The sequence below is a fragment of the Bos javanicus genome, chromosome 18 (genome assembly GCF_032452875.1).
Source record: "Bos javanicus breed banteng chromosome 18, ARS-OSU_banteng_1.0, whole genome shotgun sequence".
NCBI classification, from domain to species: domain Eukaryota; kingdom Metazoa; phylum Chordata; class Mammalia; order Artiodactyla; family Bovidae; genus Bos; species Bos javanicus.
In genome coordinates this window covers 8786828-8800748 of record NC_083885.1, presented here as the reverse complement: position 1 = coordinate 8800748, position 13921 = coordinate 8786828, and the positions used below count along the sequence as shown (strand labels likewise).

The window sequence follows — 13921 nt, the reverse complement described above, 5'->3', positions numbered from 1 at the left end:
CCACTGGACCACCAAGGAAGTCCTATACACATTCTTATTTTAATTTTATTTTCCATTATGGCTTATCATAGGTTATAGAATATAGTCCTCTGTGCCTACAGTAGGACCTTGTGGTTTATCCATCCTATAGATCATAGAAAGTGAAAGTGAAAATGTGAGTTGCTCAGTGGTATCTGACTCTTTGCAACTCCGTGGACTGTAGCCCACCAGGCTCCTCTGTCCATGGAATGCTCCAGGCAAGAATATGGCGTGCGTAGCCATTCCCGACTCCAGGGGATCTTCCCGAACCAGGGATCAAACCCACGTCTCCTGCATTGCAGGCAGATTCCTTGCCATCTGAGCCACCAGGGACACCCTTATACTGGCTAACTCCACCATCCCACTGCATCCCTCCCCTAACACTCTCCCTCTTGGCCACCACAGGTCTGCACTCCTTGTCCGTAAGTCTGTTTCCTGTTTCATAGATGGGTTCATTAGTGTCGTATTTCAGATTCACATATAAGTAGTATCCTATGATATTTGTCTTTCTCTTTCCGACTTACTTCAGTTAGTACGATAATCTCTAGTAACATCCATGTTGCTGCAAATGGCATTATTTCAAAGAAAACGCGAGCTTTAAAGACTCACAGGACTGAGTTTGAACTGTGACTCTGCCAACTTACTAGCTGTGAGGCATTGGGCAATTACCTGCCCTTCCTGAGACTCAGTCCCCTCCTCTGAAGCAGGGTAGATGGTGGTGGAAACGGAAGGTTTTTACCATTGGGAGAACAGACATGGGACTGCAGAATTCCCGGTTGAAAACTAGTTCAATCCCACCTGATCTTTGGATGTCCTCATTCAGATTGAGGATTCCAGGGCCCTAGTCCATCTGAGGGGCTGCTCTACCTCTGAATGAGGACTTCTTCCATCTGACTGAGCTGAACTGGGTCTCCTGTTCATCCCCATTATTCTATCCCAGAGCTTTCCTCGAGACCATTTTCGCTTGACCAATGTCCCATTTCCGGCAAACTTGTGCTTAGCTTTCCAGGGGGATGGTGCCAATTGGATCAAGTTATTCCTGTTAATGGTGTCAATGAGCCAATGTGTTGCTTCCTTCTGCCAGCGGAGGTCCCTTTTTGAAGGTGCCTTCTGGCCCAGACAGTAAAGAATCTGCCTGCAATGCGGAATACCTGGGTTCGATCCCTGAGTTGGGAAGATGGCAACCCATTCCAGTATCCTTGCCTGGAAAATCCCATGGACAGAGGAATCTGGCGGGCTACAGTCCATGCAGTCACAAAGAGTTGGACACAACCGAGGGACTAACACTCTGAAGACAAGATATCTTATCCCATTTCTCAACCCAGGGAAGGGGGGCAATGCTGAGAATCTGGAATGTATATTTTCTTAGAATCGATGGCTCTTGAGTTTAAAAGGGAAATTTGAAGGAGTAAAACATGGATTCTCTCTGTAACATCCCCACCAAGTGGTCATCTTGTCTACTGCCACTATGCTTCTCATAACAGGCACCAAAAGCCTCTGTAGCTGCCTCTCCAGTTCAGAACATTCAGAGCATTAGAAAGATCTCCTCTAGACTGAATTGTATCATGTCACTTGTCGGTCCTTTTTCACTTAGTATCACACAAGCCAACTTAGTAGTCCCTATTTCATTCAGATATTTGAAGACTACTGTAATGTCTCCTGGAGAAGGCAATGGCACCCCACTCCAGTACTCTTGCCTGGAAAATCCCATGGACCGAGGAGCCTGGTAGGCTGCAGTCCATGGGGTCTCGAAGAGTCGGACACGACTGAGCGACTTCACTTTCACTTTTCATTTTCATGCATTGGAGAAGGAAATGGCAACCCACTCCAGTGTTCTTGCCTGGAGAATCTCAGGGATGCGGGAGCCTGGTGGGCTGCCGTCTATGGGGTCCCACAGAATCGGACACGACTGAAGCGACGCAGCAGCAGCAGTAATGTCTCCAAGTGGATGGTCCTCAGTTCTCTCAATTGCCCCTTATGTATAGTAGAATATAATCTGTCTGGTACTTAGTGCCTGAAGCAGCCATAACTTCAAGAGTTCAAACATTTAAAAAAATCATGTTGTTATTTCTTCAATAACTGAAGAAATGTTGTTATAATAATGTAACGGCATGATGACAACGTAATTTATCCAGTAGAGAATGACCTTGTGTTGATGTCACTATGACCCAAATGTCAAGATATGGAGATGGCGATGCCGTCATAATGGGTCATCCCATGGACATCAGGGTGGTCTTGGAGTAGCACAAGGGTTGTCCTGTTTCAAGGTTTTGGATGATAACTAACATTTTAAGTGTTGAGCTGTAATTGTGCAAATATTATATATCTGTTCTCTAGTTCACATTTTGGGGGGGTGGGAAGACAAGCTGATGGTGGTGCTGGATGGAGTCTTTTTTTCTGCCACTGAACTATGTTGGGGTGAAAATGTTGAAATCATTCATTTCAAATAGATCAGATCTAAATTTATTGTATAGGGTTTCAAGGATCCTTAGCAGCCTGGCCTTTCCTAGAATGGAACTTAAGTACTTACTTCTCCTCTGAAAGGTTAGGCCCAGAAGAGGTCACCATATTTTTAGTACAGTGCAAACAGCACAGAATAGAGCAAGATGATCACCTCCCCTGTCCCTGAAGTGATATCTTTAGTTATATGTCCAAAGACTCATCTGCTCTTTTGACAGTAGTGTACTATGGCTTACTCCCATTGTGTTTGCTATCAAGTAAAATTCCAATCTTTGCAGCTTTTTGTCATTTTAAAATTATTTTGGTGTCCAAATTATAAATGTAAGTAAATATCCATGAGTCCATGCTGATACAGATAAATGATTGCTGCTGCTGCTAAGTCGCTCCAGTCATGTCCACTCAAGGAGGTGGGACAGAACTCACACCATGAGGTGTGGGCTGCGCGTAGTGGCTCCCTTCCACAATGCACAGCCTGGAAACTGAGACAGGAGCCTGCCACGGAGAAACGTGAATGAACTCCATCTCAGCCAGGTGACTGAGATCAACTGACCGGGGATAAGTCACGTAATGAAAAGGGCACGCTCATCCTTGCCGAACATTCTGCAAAATACCTGGCCAACACTCTTCAAAGCCATCAAAGTCATCAAAAACAAGAAACTGCTAAGGAAGAGTCACAGCCTAGAGGAGCCTAAGGAGACATGACAAGTAAGTGTAACGTGGGATCTCGGATGGGGTCCTGGAACAGAAAAAGGATAAGGACATCAGGTAAAAAGTATAGACTTTAGTCAATAATAATGTATCAGTATTGGCTCATTAGCTGTAACAGACACCCCACGGTAATGGAAGATACAGGGAAGAATGGGTGGGAGTACAGAACTCCATAATGATCTTTGTCTCTTAACCAAACAGTTTAATTCATTTTGTTAAATGTGAGTGTTGATATAGTTAGTTTAAACCCAGTATTTTACTGTTTACTTTCTACTAGTCCCTTCTATTCTATATTACTTTTCTTCTACTTTTTGACCTCTTTTGAATTAATTATTTTTCAGCCCATCTTCCACCCTCCCCTGCCCCATTACATTCACAGTTACATACTTCCAAAAACTAGATTTCTTTCTTCGGCCACACCAGGTCTTAGTTGCATCATCCAACTCGAGGCAGCATGCAAGCCTTAGTTGTGGCTTGTGGGGTCTAGTTCACTGACCAGAGACTGAACTCATGCCTCCTGCGTTGGGAGCATGAAGTCTTAGCCACCGGACCAAAGTCCTCGGCGGTTACACACTTTTTATGATTCTTTTAATAGGTGCTTATGACATTTATCAAAGTCAACATGACTTGGTATTTTGGATCCCTATCTACACAATGAAGGACGTTTGAGCACCGTAACACCATTCCACCCTTCCTGACTTGAATGCTAATGTTGTCATTAATTTTAATTACCTAGATATGTCAAATCACATATGATACTACTATATTTGTCTTATAAGTCAAATGTTCAGCTAATTTTCCCACAAATGTGTTACCTTTTGTGATTTCTCATTCTTTCTCCTATCTTCACGCTTAATTTTTCTTTGGTATTTTTTCTTTGGTATTTCCTTTAGTGTGGGGGCCAGTGAGGAAATCTCTCAATTTTTGTTTTTCTAAAAATGTCTTCATTTTTTGAAGAATATTTTCACTGGGTATAGAGTTTCTTGTTGGCAGTTGTTTTCTTTCAGCATTTTTTAATGCCTTTGGGGAGATACGTTTTCTGTTTTATCTAGGTCTATTGGATAAGTTCTCAGCAAAAGTGCTGATCCTAATTACCTTGTCTGCTGTTACTGAAAGCAAAGTTCCTCATTCTCTTTTTATACCATCTGGTAAGACTCACCTCTCCCTGTCCTTGTATGATATGTTATTTATATAAAAGTAGAAATCCTGTTAAAAACAGGTCCACTGTGCTAGCCTCCCAGCAACATGTCATGGGGAACATGTCTACATGTATCTTCTATAGCTTTATCTAAGTGTTAAAGTAAGACATTTAACATTAATTCATTCATCACATATTTATAGAGTTCATACTATGTGCTGGATGCTGTTCTAAGTACTGGGAATACAACAGTGGTGGGTGGGGGGGAAATCACTTCATTCACGCTCTCATAGAGTTTAAAGTCTAGTCAGGGAAACAGACCATTAAATAGCTAATTACAACATAGCTATGAGAGATGTGCCACTGGAAATCATTTTCTCAGGTTGATATTAATCATCTGACATGTCTTTATCTTGCCAACAGTGATATCAAAAGTGACCTTGTCAAATCCTTTGCTGAAATCCAAAGTCAACATGTTTATTCATTCCACCAATCAGCAGAGTACTTTTAATCTGACATATTTATTTACTGGTCAACCATGTTAATTCCTGGGAACTGTGGATTCCTCCTCTAAGATTACCCAAACCATTTTTTATATAAGACCCATGATGAGGATCTAATTCCCTGCTCTGGTCTGTGGTTTTCAGAAGGCATTTTCTTTCCCTTTTTAGAAAAAACAAAAACTAGGAGTGCAGGGCTTTCAGAACCCTGAAGCATTTCTCAGAGTAATTAATTAATACACAAAACAAAAAGATGTGATATACTATGTCAGAAACAGTAAACATGTGGGGGAAGTGGTAAAAAGGCAAGGTTGTTGAAATGTATTTAAACTTAGGAGATCAGCAACTTAAAAAATATATATATATACACATATATGTGTTTGCATACCTATATATACACATACATACATACTCACAATAACCACAAACCAAAATTTTATGATACATACGCACACAGAGAAAAGAAAGGACTCCAAATATAATACTAAAAATAGTCATCAAGTAACAAGGGAAGAGAACTGAAGAAGAAAGGAACAAAAAAGAACTACAAAAACAACCCTGAAACAACAAAATGGCAATAAGTACATACCTATCAACAATTATTTTAAATGTAAATGATCTAAATACTTCAATTAAAAGACATAGAATGGCTGAACGGATACAAAAACAAGAGCCAGATATGTGCTGCCTGTAAGAGACTCACTTCAAATCCAAAGACACATACAAACTGAAAATGAGGGAATGGAAAAAGATATTTCATGTAAATGGAAATGAAAAGAAAGCTGGAGTAGCAATATTTATATCAGACAAAATAACTCTAAAACAAAACTACAACAAGAGACCAAAAAAAAAAGCCATTGCATAATAATTAAGGGATCGATCCAAGAAGAAGATTTAACAGTTATAAATATATATACATAGCTTCCCCAGTGGCTCAGTGGTAAAGAATCTGCCTGCAATGCAGGAGACCCAGGAGATGCAGGTTTGATCCTTGGGTCAGGAAGATCCTTTGGAGAAGGAAATGGCAGCCTACTTCAGGATTCTTCCCAGGAAAATCCCATGAACAGAGGAGGCTGGCAGGCTGTAGCCCATAGGATCACAAAGAGTTGGACAAGACTGAGTGACTGAGCATACACATAGACAGCAATGTTCATTGCATAATTATTTACAATCGCCAAATCTATGCGGTCGCACAGAGTCGGACATAAGTGAAGCAACGCAGCAGCAGCAGCAGCAGCAGCAAGATATGGAATCAATGCAAGTGCCCATAAATTAGTGGATAAAGAAGATGATATACATAAGCTCACATATATACACACACCCACACACAAATGCAAACACACATAAACGCAATGGAATACGACTCGGCTATAAAAAAAAGAACAAAACCTTCCTATTTGCATCAACATGGATGGACCTAGGTAGTACTATGCTCACCGAAACATCAGAGAAAGACAGATACTGTATGATTTCACTTATATGTGGAATGTAAAAATAAATAAATAAAGACCCAAACAAATGAATACACCTAACAAAACAGACAGAGTCACAGACATACAGAAAAAATAGGCGTTTGCCAGAGGGGAGGTGTGGGAGGGGAGGAAAGAAATAGGTGGGGGAGATTAAGTGCAAACTTTTAGTTGCAAAATAAATGAGTCACAAGTATGAAAGGTACAGTTTGAGTCAATAACTATGTGATTCTTTGTGTGATGACATATTGTAACTAGACTTATGGTGGTGATCCTTTTGAAATGTATAGAAATACCAAATCAAGAAGTTTTGTAACAGGAGCTAACATAACGTTGTGGGTCAATTCTGCTTGAAAGACAAAGAAACTTATAGAAGAAGAGATCAGATTTGTGGTTACAAGAAATGGGTGGGGCTGGGAAGGACAAACTGAAGGAAGGCAGTCAAAAGGTAAAAACTCTCAGTTATAAGATAAATTAGTACTAGGAGAAGGCAATGGCAACCCACTCCAGTACTCTTGCCTGGAAAATCTCATGGGCGGAGAAGCCTGGTAGGCTACAGTCCATGGGGTCGCGAAGAGTCGGACACGACTGAGCAACTTCACTTTCACTTTCATGCACTGGAGAAGGCAATGGCAACCCACTCCGTGTTCTTGCCTGGAGAATCCCAGGGACGGGGGAGTCTGGTGGGCTGCCGTCTATGGGGTCGCACAGAGTCAGACACAACTGAAGCGACTTAGCAGCAGCAGCAGTACGTTATATGTGAAGATTGTTAAGGGAGTAAGTCCTAAGAGTTTTCATCACACATAAAAAATTTTTTTTTCTATTTCTTTAATTTTGATCTATACAAGATGATGGATATCCACTAAACTTACTGTGATGATCATTTCATGATGTATATAAGTCAGATCATTATTTTTTAATTGAACTATAGTTGATTTACAGTGTTGTATTAATTTCTGCTATACAGCACAGTGATTCAGTTATACATATATATTCTTTTTATATTATTTTCTATTATGGTTTATCATGGAATATTGAATATAGTTCTCTGTGCTATACAGGAGGACCCTGTTGTTTATCCAATCTATCTAGAACAGCTTCCATCTGCAAACCTTGGCTTCCCACTCCATCCTTCCTTCACCCCTCCGCCTTGGCAACCACAGTCTGTTCGCTATGTCTATAAGATTGTTTCTGTTTCATAGATAGGTTCATGTGTGTCATATTTTATATTCACACGTAAGTGATCTGGTGGCTTTCTGTTTCATAGATAGGTTCATGTGTGTCATATTTTATATTCACACGTAAGTGATCTGGTGGCTCAGATGGTAAAGAAGCCGCTTGTGGTGCAGGAGACCCAGGTTTAATCCTTCAGTCGGGAAGATCCCCTGGAGGAGGGAATGGCTACCCACTCCAGTATTCTTGCCTGGAGAGTCCCATGGACAGTCCATGGGGTCGGAAAGAGTCAGGCACGACTTAACAATTGAACAACAGCAACAACATGCCCACTGCATCAAGCTTGCTTGCAGGTAAAACCCAAATCTGGGTCTTAGCTTCGTAGAGGAAGGCTTCCTATCTTTAGGTTTAGTAGCACTTTATATTTTTAGTCTCTAGGCTGCTATGTAACTTTCTTAGAAAATCTTCACTGTGATTCTGGCTGATAATTTTCCTGGAACTATAACTAAATAATTGGACTGCAACTTAATCATAAAATTGCCTAAATCGATAGTTTCCAAATTTTTTGCTTCATAGACCAGTAAACTATTTTTTAAGATGCAAGAGATACCCATGGAGTCACCAATAGTTAGTTTTGCCAAGTGAAAATGCATTAGGAAATCAACTACCAACAGTCTACACGAGAAAAGATATTTTAACCCTGAAAAGATGGGCATAGTCTCAGAATAAAATGTGGTCTCATACTGATCGATTTTAACTTTTTAAGAAACTTTCTATCTTGTCCTCCTCTTTCAGGTGTCACCCCCCCCCCAAAAAAAAATGAAAAAGTTGTCACCAACTGGCAGTGGTGAATTGCCACTTGGGAACCAAAAGGTGAAGTGTAAGAATGGGAAAGGTCTTGCTCTTGAGACAATAGAATTTCACGCTTAAGAGACGTAGGGAATAAGTTATGGGTTCTGTGGGTAGGAAACAGCATCCCAATTGTTAAAAATTTTGGCTACACCGGGTCTTCATTGCAGTTTGCAGGCTCAGTAGTTGTGGCACTTGGGATTTTCTAGTTGAGGACCGTGGGTTTACTTGCTCCACAGCATATGGGATCTTAGTTCCTCAACCAGGGATTGAACCTCGTCCCCTGCATTGGAAGGTGGATCCTTAACCACTGGACCACCAGGGAAGTCGCAATCCCAATGTATTTATCTCCGTTCTTGTTCGGGGGCCCATCCCCTTCTTGACTCTTAGTACTGACCACAGCAAGGGGCAATAAACAACAAGCATCAAAAAATGGAAAGGCCAGATACACACTTCCCCTCTAAGTTACATAAGTAAGTTTAAGCAGATCACGAGGTAGTTCTCCTCCTGCCAAGTAGGTTTGTAATCTCAGTTAGAAAAAGATTTCAATATTCCTCTGCTACTTGATGGTAATTTGGGCTTTATGTTCACACAGATATATAACTCGGATATTTCCAAGTCTGGCCTCTGAGACCTTCTTTCTCTCTCTTAAGGCTGGAGTCCTAATGCGTCATCAGAACTCAACATTATCCCTGAGGATTTGGGAGGAGTTCCATTTCTCATAAAGCATTTCTTGCCACCAGTAGGTTCAGGGAGGTCTGGCTCCTATAGGCAATTGGGTTCCCTTGGACCCCAGAGATTCCCTTCAGGCTACTGCATGGGAGCTCGGAGCCTCCCCTTCACATGACGGGAAGACGGCCCCGATTGTGGTCAGCAGAAAGGTGAGTCGGGACAGGCTGCACTGTTCAACACCCTGGCCCACAGTGGCCTGTAGCGCCAGGAAGGCAAGGCTCCCTCCGAGGACAGACCTCCGCTGTACGCTGCAGGGTGGGAGGCGGCCACTAGGAGGCGGCGCAAGGCCCACAGACCATCAGCGGCTTCCACCCCTACTCTGTGTAAGCCCTTGGCCCTGCCTGCTACTGCTGCTGCTGCTGCGTCGCTTCAGTCGTGTCCGACTCTGTGCGACCCCATGGACTGCAGCCTACCAGGCTTCTCGGTCCATGGGATTCTCCAGGCAAGAACACTGGAGTGGGTTGCCATTTCCTTCTCCAAGTATGAAAGTGGAAAGTGAAAAGTGAAGTCGCTGAGTCGTGTCCGGCTCTTAGCGACCCCACGGACTGCAGCCTACCAGGCTCCTCCATCCATGTGATTTTCCAGGCAAGAGTACTGGAGTGGGGTGCCATTGCCTTCTCCCTGGTCTGCAGTATTTTCTCAGGCTGGTCCTCTCCCCAGTACTCGACTCTGCTTGCTTCCGGTACTTTTGTGCTAATAAAATAATTGAGTGGAACAGCAACCAGTGAAACGAATACAAGTTTAGCTGTCCTGGTTGAAGCCCAGGTGAGGCACGGGCAACCTTCCTGCTGGGCTTTTCTATCACCCCTGAAGCAGCCCCAAGGCAGGACCCGAGGGCTCCTGGACCTGTGACCAAATGATCATTAATTTAATCTAAACTTGCTGTGAGGAACCCGAGGAGTGGATAACATTTTTTGCTAGAATCATACAGATAAGGGGGGCTTCCCAGGTGGTACAGTTGGTAAAGAATCTGCCTGCTACTGCAGGAAATGCAAGAGACCTGGGTTTGATCCCTGGATAGGGAAGATCTCCTAGGGAAGATCCCCTGGAGGAGGAAATGGCAATCCACTCCAGTATTCTTGCCTGGAAAGTTCCATGAACAGAGGAGCCTGGTGGACTACATAGTCCATGGGGTCGCAAAGAGTCAGACATGACTGAACAACTGAGCACACACACACACACGCGCACACACACATACAGTGAGCGTCAGAATTTGGTATATGACCAGGGTTCTTGCTGTGTGTGTGTGTGTATGGGTGTATATATGTGTATGTGCATATGTGTATATGTATGTAGGTGTGAATATATATGACTCTGTGTATGTGTATGGGTGTGTGGGTATCTGTGGGAGTGTATATGTGTACGTGTGGGGGTGAGCGTGTCTCTGTGTGTGTGTAAGTGTATGTATGTGTGCCTGCTTTGTGTGTGGGGAGAGCTGGTGTGAGTTCCATCCTTGTTCCATTACAACTCTCAAGCCCAGCTGCTAAGCATCTCCTTGAGCTCTGCAGACTGTACACTGGAGATAATATTATCTCCTTCGTTGTGTTCTTAGGGGGATTGTATGAGCTCAGTGCTTTAAGAAGGCTTTCTTATCTCTCCTTGCTGTTCTCTGGAACTCTGCATTCAGTTGGGTATATCTTCCCCTTTCTTCTTCGCCTTTTGCTTCTCTTCTTTTCTCAGCTATGTGTAAAGCCTCGTTAGACAACCGTTTTACCTTCCTGCATTTCCTTTTCTCTGAGATGGTTTTGGTCACCACCTCCTGTACAATGTCATGTACAGGTTAAGTGTTTCATACAATGTCAGGTCCAAAGTGCTCATTCAACAATGGCTAACTTCAATGGTTGACTTCAGGAATCTCAACCTTATTCCTGAGTAAGAAGATCATCCTGACCTTCATTTTCTTTACCTTTTTGATGACATTTCTATCCATGGAGACTACAGCCAACTTTGCCTTTAGGAACCACGTATGACTGCAAATTGAAGAGTGAAGCAATGAGGGTGTATGGGGTGGAGTGAGGTACTAAAGTCAAATACTAACAGGTTGATGTAATAATTGGTGTTTGTCTATTTCGTGGTTCATCGATTATTTACTAAGTGTCCATTCAGCACCAATAATTGGAAATACAGACCTCTCATTGTCCTTGAGGGACTCAGTGTGAGTAAAGGAATAAGGTGTATTCATGAATCCATTGTCCTTTCCTCCCATACATTGTATATCAGAACAATAATATTAGTAAAGAGACAGCTTGAAAGATCCATCTTGAAAGATCCATAAATACATTTGGATTTATCTACTTGGAGACTGACAAGGGTTCTCCATCTACATAGCTCCACTTCTGATGAATACATTAAGGAATCAACTCCAAAATTTTTCTGTTTCCAAATTCTCCTCTCTCTTCTTAATCTACCCTTAAATGTCTTGATATTAGTCTCCATCTCCTGCCTCCACTTCCCTTCCTCGCTCTTAGAAAGAACTGGAGTGTGAGAATTCTACCCTGAATAGAGGGGATAATGACATGAATGCCCCAGTCTCACCAGGCTGAATGCTTTCCCAGCTCCTTCCCACAAGCAGACTTCCCTGGTGGCTCAGACGGTAAAGCATCTGCCTACAATGTGGGAGACCTGAGTTCAATTCCTGGGTCAGGAAGATCCTCTGGAGAAGGAAATGGCAACCCACGCTAGTCCTCTTGCTTGGAAAATCCCATGGACAGAGGAGGGTGGTAGGCTACAGTTCACGGGGTCAAAAAGAGTCGGACACGACTGAGCGACGTCACTTTCACTTTCACTCTCCCACAGCAGAAGAGAGGCCATGCATCCCCTTCGGTGTTGGTCAGCCAGGCCAGAGAAACACCCCCATCAAGCAGCGATGCAACAGGCCTCTCGAAGTAACTCTTGAGCATGGTCTAGATATAGCAACTGCTTTTCGCTGATCCATGACCAGATGATGATCATCAGCACGGACAATGTACTGAACTTTCTTAAGACTGAATATTTCACTTAAAGGATTATCAGTGGAGAGTATACCCTTCCTCTCTTTTTGTCATTAAAATATCTATTTGTGTATGAAACAGTGGTGATAGGATATCACAGTTTGGTTGTTTTTTTTTTTTTAATATATTTAATTTCCTTTCTTTTAAAAAAGCTTTTGTATTTTTGGCTGTGCTGGGTCTTAGTTGCAGCATACAAACTCTTAGTTGCTGTATGTGGGATCTAGTTCTCTGACCAGGGATTGAACCTGGGCCCCCTGCCCTGGGAGCATGGAGTCTTAGCCACTGGACCACCAGAGAAGCCCCTTGGTCGTTGTTTCTGTTTTGATTTCCTTGGCAAAATTAAAAGTTGGCAAACCAACATGTCTCCCCAGATTTTGATCTGAAATTTTACCAGCGTTCAAAATTCAAAAATGTGACAGTCCCGCTAACACACCACATGGTGGATCTGAGTAAGACAAACCTTGCGTATAAATCCAGCTCTGTTACTTCCTTGATTGCATGAACTGCCCTGTCTTGTCTGAGCCACAGGCTGCTCACCAACTGTTCATTTGCTCAGTCCTGTCCGACTCTTTGCGACCCCATGGACTTCAGCACACCAGGCCTCCCTGTCCATCACCAACTCCCGGAGTTTGCTCAAACTCATGTCCATTGAGTTGGTGATGCCATCCGACCATCTCCTCCTCTGTCATCCCCTTCTCCTCCCACCTTCAGTCTTTCCCAGCATCAGGGTCTTTTCCAATAAGTTGGCTCTTCACATCAGGTGGCCAAAGTATTGGAGTTTCAGCTTTAGCATCAGTCCTTCCAGTGAATATTCACAGTTGATTTCCTTTAGGATTGACTGGTTGGATCTCCTTGCAATCCAGGAGACTCTGAAGAATCTGATGCCTTCGAACGGTGGTGCTCATCAATAGTGGGATAATAATTTGTACCTCATATTGGTTATAATCTATGTGTAAATGACCTGGCATATTAGAGACTTATGGCAGCCATTATACAAAAATCTTTTTGACTTCAGCAAAAACTCTTGCAATAGATTTTTTTCACTTCCTGTCCCTTCTTGGAATTTACAAATTGAAAAATAGGAGCTACAGGCAACCAATGCACCACTTGGTGTGGGCTCTTTCCTACGGTCATGGCTCCCAGGCTGAAGGTTCACAGGAGACACGCTGACATCTGTATCTCCAGAAGGGAGATTAAATCTCGGATGAATCTGTTAGAAGGAAGACATTTCAAAATTTGAGAGCACAGCTGAATGCCAAAAGTAAATTATACCATAAGCCAGATGTTCCAGGAACTTCTTTTCCTTTTTTTTTGCCTGAAGGAAAAGTTTTAGTTCATAAAGAAAACAATGAGCAGAAATTGTTATTGCAGAAGTGTTCATGGTTATTTAAAATGAGACCATTTGAAAATAATCAAAGAGGTGCACAATAATTTACAGAGAAAGTTGTTCATTTCAGTGTTATTTATCATGTGTTAAATGCAGAAACATTCTAAATGGCTTACCATAAAGGATATGTTATATAAATTATGGCACTTTCATTTGATGGACTGCTATACAGCCATTAAAATTGTGTTGTTGGAGAATATTTAATGTCTTGAGGAAAGGTTTGCAATATTTTTGAGCACAGAGAGCAGATCACAAAGTAAAATATATAATGTGATCATATTTCATGCCCTTATCATCCAGATATCAGTTGGAACTTCTTAAACTTTGGGATCCAGATAAGACTGTCTCAAATTCCCAGTCCCACAGCCTGGGGAAGTCAAAGCCTCACCAAGATTTCTCCAAGATCCTAAGGACCTACCTTCTCACTGTTCCTTCTGCTTCTTCTAAGTCATTGCTTCTCTCTATCATTTTGAATTCAATATGAAACCCAACCTCTC

General features: G+C 42.4%; 2 long non-coding RNA genes across 3 annotated transcripts in view; both read left to right on the top strand.

Moving 5' to 3' along the window:
• Positions 1 to 13921, top strand: part of LOC133230016 (uncharacterized) — a 28293-nt gene that overhangs the window by 4484 nt on the left and 9888 nt on the right. Inside the window, exon 2 of one of the 2 annotated variants that reach the window (XR_009730710.1) lies at positions 2950 to 3183. The exons of the other annotated variant lie outside the window; for it this stretch is intronic. This is a non-coding gene — a long non-coding RNA (uncharacterized LOC133230016). The remainder of the gene's footprint in view (positions 1 to 2949; positions 3184 to 13921) is intronic. 2 annotated transcript variants of the gene reach the window in all.
• Positions 4594 to 12395, top strand: LOC133230017 (uncharacterized). Its single transcript, XR_009730712.1, has 3 exons — positions 4594 to 8346; positions 8969 to 9196; positions 11844 to 12395. It is a non-coding gene; the product is annotated as an uncharacterized LOC133230017 (long non-coding RNA).